General features: G+C 36.6%; 1 pseudogene; it reads right to left on the bottom strand.

Annotated features, from left to right (window-relative positions):
* Positions 1–568: 568 nt before the first annotated feature.
* Positions 569–3,093, bottom strand: LOC150021504 (heterogeneous nuclear ribonucleoprotein D-like pseudogene; annotated as a pseudogene).
* Positions 3,094–8,872: the final 5,779 nt, after the last annotated feature.

The raw sequence follows: 8,872 nt of genomic DNA, 5'->3' as shown, positions 1-8,872 counted from the left end.
AGCTTTGAGGTCTGGTGAGGAGCTGGGAACACTCCCCAGGTATCCCTCCGACTTTTTAAAATGTGTGACTACACTTTCTGTGGCCTGCTGCTGCTGCCGCTGCCACCACACTGCATTCTCTCCTCCCTGGCTCTGCCCCTCCTACGTGTCTAGATGAGTATTTCTTCTTTATAACTTTGGTTGCTGGACTTCTATGCAGTTTGATTTTCTGGAACTTCTGGTTGTGTCTAGTTTTGAGGTAGTTGTATTCCTTCTTAGTTGTGGAGGAAGATGCAGCATGTCTGTCTATGCCTCCATGTTGGCCAGAAGTCAAGGTGTCTTGTCTTAAGTGCTCTGTTGCCCCCTGTAGTCAGTACATCACTGTCCATATCTATGCTCTCATAGTTATACCCAGTATAATCATGTAGTCACCATAGCCACCATAGTTTTGATCACCATCATAGGCACTACTGTAATTTCCATATCCCTGATCATTATAGTTATTAAATCTTTGGTTCCAGTTTGGCCCTGATTTCAGTCATAATTGCTAGTCAACCAGCTGTAGTGTCTCTGCTCTTTTTTGTTGTTGCTATTGATAACTATAAACCTCTTTTTGCTGGGCAACTTGGATTTCACACTTCCTAGAACCAATTAAGTGATATGTGGTTTCTAACAATTTCTTTACTGGCTTTTTGTGTGTATGTGATAAAACAAAAATATCTTCTTTCATCTATTTCTGTATCTATGGGAAGCTCAATATCTTTAATCTCTCCAAAATCTCCAAAATATTCTTTAATATGTTCTTGAGAAGTATTTGGGCTCAGTTAACCCAGAAAAATATTTTTGGGAGGTTCCTTCCATTTTAAAGCTTAGACCCTTTTGGGGTCTATCAATTTGCCAACCAGTTTGTGTTCCTTCACTTCCAAAACTTTATCAACACTAGCGGCATCTTTGAAAAGTACAAATCTGTCTAAATCCTCTTGATATTCCAGTGACTGCATCTTTTTTAAATGTGGAGTCTGCAATTTCCCCAAATCTAGACAAATATTCAGTCTAATCTTTCTTGCTTGTATCCCAGCTGAAGCCTCCAATAAACATTTTATCCTCATCCTGCTAAGTCTTGCTCCCACTGCCTTGGATCCCTCTGTGAATTCTCTATATTGCTGTACTGGTTCACATCCTCAATGGTGGAGGATCATATAGACCAGTTCCCTGTCAATCAAAGTCTTTGCACAAATCATTAGAAACATCATCAAATGTATCCTAAGGTAGAGGTAAAACCATAAATATATTGATCACGTCATTAGCATCTTATCCACTACCGAATATTTTTGAATGAGTATGGCAAACGATGAGGAAATATACACCCTTTTGCTTTGGAATCTAAGATACTCTAACTATATTAAACAGATTAAATGGTAAAAACTTAGTAGGAGTGGAAATGATTGTGATAAAGTAGAGGAACATTTAAACATGTTCATATTTTAAGTAGGAGGGTTGTTTTGTTCTGATATATTTTTAACAACATTTTTTGGTGAATGGGTAACTTCTATTCTCACACCGTTGTAAGAAACCCAATATCCAAAGTACTTAATATACTATACCATGAATGTTATCCTGATTATGTTAAAAGTACTAGATCCTCAACTACCAAAACAGAGTCTGAAAATACCAACTAAAATTAATAAATTAAAAACTGTACATACAAGCATGTTGTTTGAAAAGATGTTATTTAGAAAATTTGGTTTTGGATATAATTCATCAGTTCCAGCAATCATTCATAAACATATTGAGTATATTATATCGCAAACACAGTCTTTTAGGTTTCCACTACCCTAGTTTACTGCACACTATTGTTATATACTGTTTTTTAAAAAAGATGGAAATTATTTTCCCTGTGTCTTAGAAATCACTCTTTTCTCTCCAATATTTTTAAATCCATCATCTTGGCAGTGATGTATTCTAGAGTTTTTCACATAGTCAATGTTAATAATCTATTGAACTCTAAGTCACATATGCTTCCAAGAATCAACCAGGGAATAAAATTAGGGAAAAGCAGAGGGAGGTGAAAACTATGACAAACTATAAAATATGTGTCCCCTAAAAGTATTCATTCACTTCAGTTCCTACTGAGTCCTCAGGGGTTGCCCACAGAGATTCAATGAATTTTTTTATTCACTGAAGGTATGCTGAGTCCCAGCTAGGCCCCAGGCACTTTACCCGCCATCAGGGAAACAGCACCGAGAGCACAACATAAAGCTTTGCTTCTAGTGTCATACCTGGGACAGAAAAGTAATCATTGGCATAACCACACGAATAAGTGTATACTTACAAGTCATAACATATTCTGTTTTATTGGGTGCTATGAAAAAATATAATAGGAATATTGATCTAAGATTTTCCTAATCCTCAATGACATATTTTTTCTAGTAGGAGACCTGAGCTCATTTAGATCCATTACGTACTGTCTCATAATATCTTCACCCATATAGATTTAAATTGCCCTGTAACAAATTTTGTCTTACTCCGCTATGGTTTGAAGATCATTCTATTTGACAGACAAGACAAAAGCAACACAAAAGTTGAGAGTATCTGTTCTTCTATATTACACATCAATATTGTAATGTTGGCCCCAATCAACACACTGTCCATTTATTGATCTTTTGCCTCAAGTACAGCTTTTTAAAAAGGCATTTTTGACAGTGTTTGCATGCTTGTTCTAGTCTCAAATCAATTTGGATTTTAAACTTTATGACACAAATTTTAAAAAGCAGCTAAGTTTAATAGAAAGAGAGCTCGGTTCAGATTTGAATTCTTAATCAAACACTAACAAGTTGTTTTGTCAGAATCAAATTATTTCTTCTCTATGAGCCTCAGTTTCCTCATTTAAAGAAAAAGAGTAATGATTCTTACTTTGCAGTGCTGAGATAATGATGAGATTAGATCATAAAAGTAAAATAACTCTTGTAATGCCTAGCAAAGAGCAAGGACCCACCAAACAACTGAGGGCTATTATTTTTACAGGTCTGTGCTATATATAACAGGTGTCCTTACCTGTACTGTGAGTTCCTTAGGGACAGAGACAGAGCCTTTCACTTTTGTTCTCTCACACATTATGTCTAAACACTTGGTACCTAATAAGTAGAGCAAATGGGTGTGTTGACAATAATACTGGTGAAAACTTCAAAAGAATTCTATATTTTACAATATTCTTTAGTTTAACAGCGAAGAATAGCTTTTATCTTGTAAATTCTAAATTGCATGCTCTTTTTCCATTAAGCACACAGTTTGTTTACCACTAATTGTTACCATAGTGGCTTCTGCTCCAATGAACAGTCATACACTGTGTTGACATGTTTACATGTTTATTCTGTCCCTGTTCTCCCAGAATACATACCCTGAATTATAAGGGCTTATCTCCCTACACCAAACAACCCTCTGCCTAAATTTTTTACTGAATCAGAATGTTCAGTTATTTTGATCCTGTTGAACAAAGGTAAATCTCATCAAACAGCATTAGAACAAGGTAAAAAAAAAATCTAGTTTTACATATTTACAGCCTCTTTGTCTATGACAATTAGTTCCTAACTATGGGTAGATATATTGAGAAAGAATAAAGGGAGCTCATACTATCCAAGTTACAGATGAGCCTCACTTTACAAAATAGAAAGGCAAACAACCTCTATTTTACAAATGAATTGAGTTCTAGCAGTTTAGTCCAGCAAATATTTCTCTTGGGGTATCAGAATAAAACTACCTTCCACTTAAGAACTAAATTAAACTTGTCTGGGTCCATACACTGTGGAATAACATGCTAGTATCAGCCATAATATAAATATTATCTTATAGAATTATATTTTTTTCTGACAGAATAAAGAACCCAGTTTAATTTTATTAACTGTTTGCTTACTTTAATAAAAATAGCATTTAGTGTGATGCTATGGGAAATTACTCCAACTCCCCTGCAGCTGCACTGGCAAGCCTAGAAACAATTTTACTCATTCTTTGAATATTTTCTAAGTTCAACAGTCACATGATAGCTAAAGTAAGATACCATGAGTGTCATACACAGTAATAGCTATGCTGTTGCAGTAAGAGAATTGGTAAGGCAATTCTGCTATAAACACTGAAAAAAGATTACCAAAGGAGAAGATAGCAAATACAACATGATAAGGAACGAACTTTACATCTGGAAACTAGGTTCTGTTGTTGCAATAATATCTTCTTACATTTTAGACCAGGGTTTTTCAGATGCCTTGGTTCTAAAGCATGAAAACACATCCATCAATATGCTGTCAGTCTTCATGGAGGCTCTGGATAAAAGCCTATTTCTGACATGTCAAAGGTAGACATTACTGATATATGTAAGAATAAAAAATGTAGAAAAAAATCAGTAGCCAACTCTGACATCTTGATTACAGACGGCCTTGTATAGTCTTCTAGCATTTCTGTCACTCACTGGGTCTTGAACCATGTAGGACAGTGTATATGATGGCAGTGTAGTGTGTTATAGACAGCACAGGCATTGGAATCAGAAAACTCTGGTTTAAATTCTGTCTTGGCTAAAGAGGAGGTGTGCAACATTGAGCACTTAACACTTGTAGCATAACCGTCCTCATCTATGAAAGGAAATAAGAAAGAATGCTGTACAGATTGTTAAAAGGAATAAATGTAATTATGCATGTAAACTTCCTTGCATGGTCTCAGGGCAGGTGTTTAATAAATGTTCAAATAAATACAAAGTTGTCTTCATCTCACCACTAAAGAATGGAGTGTGGAGATTTGAATAATTACAATGATTCCTTGGGGTACACTCACCAAGTTCTTCCAGCTCTCCTCTTCTTACTTACTTCCAAGTTAGAGAATTATTTAGGATCCTCCCAGCTCTAAAGGGATCTGTTTTACTACTAACATCCAGCTGTCCATAGCCTTTCACATGTGATATCTACTCTTCCATTTTGAATCCCATGTACCTCCAGACTAATCTCCATAAAGTTTCGCTCTGACATGTCACTTCATTATCTATGACCTCCGGTGAATCCCAAATGTCCACAGGAAATATTCCAATTCTGAGCTAAGGCACTGAAGACCTTCCATTTTTAATATACACATGTGGTTGGAATAGAAATAAAAACTCTATCGTTAAAATGACTATCAAAATCAACTAATACAAATTATAAGCCACAGCACAATATCCTATGCCTAAACAGATTGAGAATCAATTACACAAACATATACCTAGTCAGTAGCTGATATCTTTGACTCTTTCTCTGCTAGAATTGCTAGCATGTCTCTAAAATATTATGAGCAATTTAAAACAAGTAGAGAAGTTATGCTGGGCTGCATAGCAAGATAATCTGAATAAAGTAGTGACTCATAGAGTCTCAGATTGGTGGCATAATACCAATAACATTAGCAACTAATCAATGATGCCTATCTCAGACCAGTTCCCCTAGATGGACTAAGATGCTAATATCTTACTAGGAAGAAAATAGGTAAAGAAAAAAAGCACTAAAGCAGAACGAGAACCTATAAGGCAGAATATTACTAAACTGGCCACAGCTTTATAGCAAGGTCCATTGATTGCTCAGGCTCCCTGTATGACTTTCGAGAAGCATGTAGGACTAATGAGTTTCCAAACAGTCCAGAGAAAAGGGATAGGAAATAATTTCTTGTTTTGTTCTCTCCTGGATTCTCCCCCCTTAATAGTCAATGTTCACACCATAGGGAGTGAATTCCCTACATCTTGGTGGTATCTCCTGTCTCTTTAGCAAATGCTGAGGAAGCCAGATCCTATGCCCTTCACCTTGGTACTCAGAGCAGGAGATGGTAAAAGAAGGTAATGGATCCCACAGACCTTGTGGAGGTGGTCAATTAAACAATGAGTTTTACCACAGCAGGTAGATAAGTGAAGTCTATGCTGAGTCAGTCATAGGATCTCTTCTGTGTTCAGATTTAGGTGGGTAACACTCATGAAAGATGAAGCAGGTTAAACAGTGAAAGTCTTCAGACAACTCAACAGATCTCACACCTGTGAGAGGTTAAGATGGAAGGAAGCAAGATTGTGCAGGTAAATTGCAAGCTGTGATACAAGTCTCACAAAGCCTAAGCTGACTCCATAAGGTACTCTGGAGCAGACTGCCCAGTAGAGAAGACCCACATTGGGCAGAAATGTCCAGACTCTGGCAGCCCTTCCACATTCAGTGATGTGCTAACAGCCACCTGGAAAATAGTGACCTCGGTCCAAATGCTATGGCAGGTCCCAAAGGTGCTACAGTTGGATGCAGTTAGGTAACTGCCTGTCTCCCAACTTAAAAATAAGTTTCTCCTTGAAGTGAGATCCAAGTAGGACATCTCCACAGCTTCCATACCCATAGAGACCTTGCTTGACTCAGAGCATCTGGCTAAGCAAGTTGACAGTTTGATGAAATTGATCTCCTAACTTTAAAATTCAATATGTGGTTTTCTTGTTTGAACTTTCTAATTTTCTTTAGCTAATATGCATGGTGAAGTGTACCCATTCCGTATACTTCTTCATAGCAGAATACTTGACAGAAAAAAAAATGGCCAAAATTATTTAGGGACAGTTTCCATCCAGACATATGCATAGATCTCTATAACTAAAAACCCAAAAGTTTTCATTCTCTTTGGACCAGTTCAGTAACACAGAGCAGGTGACAGAGAGGAGAATGTTCCAAGAGAGCAATGGTTATAATTATAGCAGGATGGATTGATGGAGAAAGTAAAAAAAGAAAACATCTGATTTGTGCAGCTGGTCTTCACAGTTTTTGAGAAGGACCAAAGAAGTCTGTAAATACTTGGGATGTAAAACACAATTAGTAGAAATGCAAAAAATTAAGTCCATGCAATATGATGAACTTTTAAAAATAAATAATTTATCTTGCTGAATGGCAAGAAAAAAACTTCCTAACCTAGGAAAGGCTTATGAAGTTATATTTAAAAGTAGACTAGGAAGAAACCCAGGTCACAGTAAACAACTTTGTACCATCCTGTAGGGGAATCGACTTATTGAATTTTTTCCCATTTCTTGTTCATCTCCTTCTGTGTCTATATCACAACTTTCCAGAGACTTTATTAGTGGTTTTGGCAGCTCTGGGCACAATTGGGTAACTAATGATTTCCCTATGGAAGGATCAAATTTCCTTGGAGAGAAGGCTGAACTGAAAATTTTCAGGCAACTACCATATTGTCTTCTAACATAGCAGCTGGTCTCATGGAGAGAAGTACAGGAAGTCCCCAACGGAAGAGTAGGCTATGTTCTAAAAGCTGCAGAGTGAAAACTCATAATCTAATTCCCCATGGAAAGACTTAACCATTAACAATGATTAACTGTCATTAGAGAATACTGCCTGGATCAAGTTTGTTTGACCTCTACCTTACGAGAGGTGCAGTGCTAATAGTATTAGCTTAAACAAATCTAACTTCCTACTCATTTGTATCACTCCCAAGAACTTGCTTCTAGGGCAAATGCATTGCAAGCAAGCAGGACCTCAGAAAGACAATGCAGTCTTGCTGGAACAATGAGAGTGAATACTTTCTCAATTGTTACAGCAGCAGTAGGGCAAGAAGTGGAACAAGGAGGCACATCCTTTACTACTATTAATTCTCAGGAATGGTTTTGTAGGCATACAATTTACTTTTCAACAGGGGTCTATACTTCAAAAATCCCTGTCTTTGGTTTAATGTCCTGCCATCACCACCTTGAAATTCTTGATAGATTCTGAATAGGGGGCTCACATTTTAATTTTACATTTGTCCCACAGATCATGCAGGCAATCCTGCTAATACTATCTTAAAATTAACAAAGTGCTTTTCCATACATTACATTTTATTGTCACAAATATCTGTGAGGTAGGTAAGGCAGGTTTTACTGTCTCTGTTTTACAGCTATGTAAATGGAGGCTCAAAGAAAATAAATAAGGCATTTGCTTTACAAACTTAAATGCAAGGTAGAGCTGAGACCTAAATCCACGACTTTAGACTTCAAGGTAAGGGCTCTTTCCATTAGCCCATACAACCTCTAGATATCCTGAACTGTGGTTCAGTGATAGGACAATATAAAATAAGAAGTTGAGCACATGAGAATAGCCTCCTATTTTCAGTAGTTCTATATTACTAATATTATTTCATCTCAGATTCTTTCTACATGACAAGATCTTGCTCTTTTATTTTTGACAAGATCAACTTCTTTCTTTTCTACTTATTAACAGACATTAAAATTTGCCTATTTAATGATCTAATTCCACTTATCTTAGTGTGCACATGTCCTTTCCCTAATTGGCAGCATTATGTTTGGGTTTCCTAAGCTCATTTGACCCCTGTCAGTACACAGAAATGATCTATGATCTTGCTGGCTGAGTATGTAGGATTTCTAGGTAACTTTTTCTGAGCTTTATACAGTAAAGAAGGAGTTCTAATTAAGAACCCCATGAGGCATAGCTGAAAAGTGTTAAATAACATGTGGTAAAATGCATCTATCCCTGTTAGAGAATGCCTAGGAGTATCAGTGGAGGGAAAAGATGAGTGATGATAAGATATTGGGTTATGGGGATTACAGAAACCCCTAGAAGACACACAACACAGCAGGAATGGCCAAGGGTTTCTCACTTTGCACAATAGATATGAAGATAGGAAATTTCTCAAAGCTTCCATCTGTAAGTATAAAAGCAGTTTTAAAGCTTCTAAAGGTAAAAAAATATTTTCCTCTCTAGGGAGCATAAAACATAATCATATTTAAATTACCCAGGTCTTTGGTCTTCGCTAAGATTTATAGCCATCCCAATGGTGAATCTGACTGAACTTCACAGGAGAAGGACAAGTGAGATATTTACTGCAATCTACCATATAAAAGAGATAGAAAATCATTATAAAA

Source organism: Furipterus horrens, unplaced genomic scaffold (assembly GCF_987537825.1).
Source record: "Furipterus horrens unplaced genomic scaffold, mFurHor1.1.pri manual_scaffold_1, whole genome shotgun sequence".
NCBI lineage: Eukaryota > Metazoa > Chordata > Mammalia > Chiroptera > Furipteridae > Furipterus > Furipterus horrens.
This window is presented reverse-complemented; position numbering and strand designations above follow the sequence as displayed.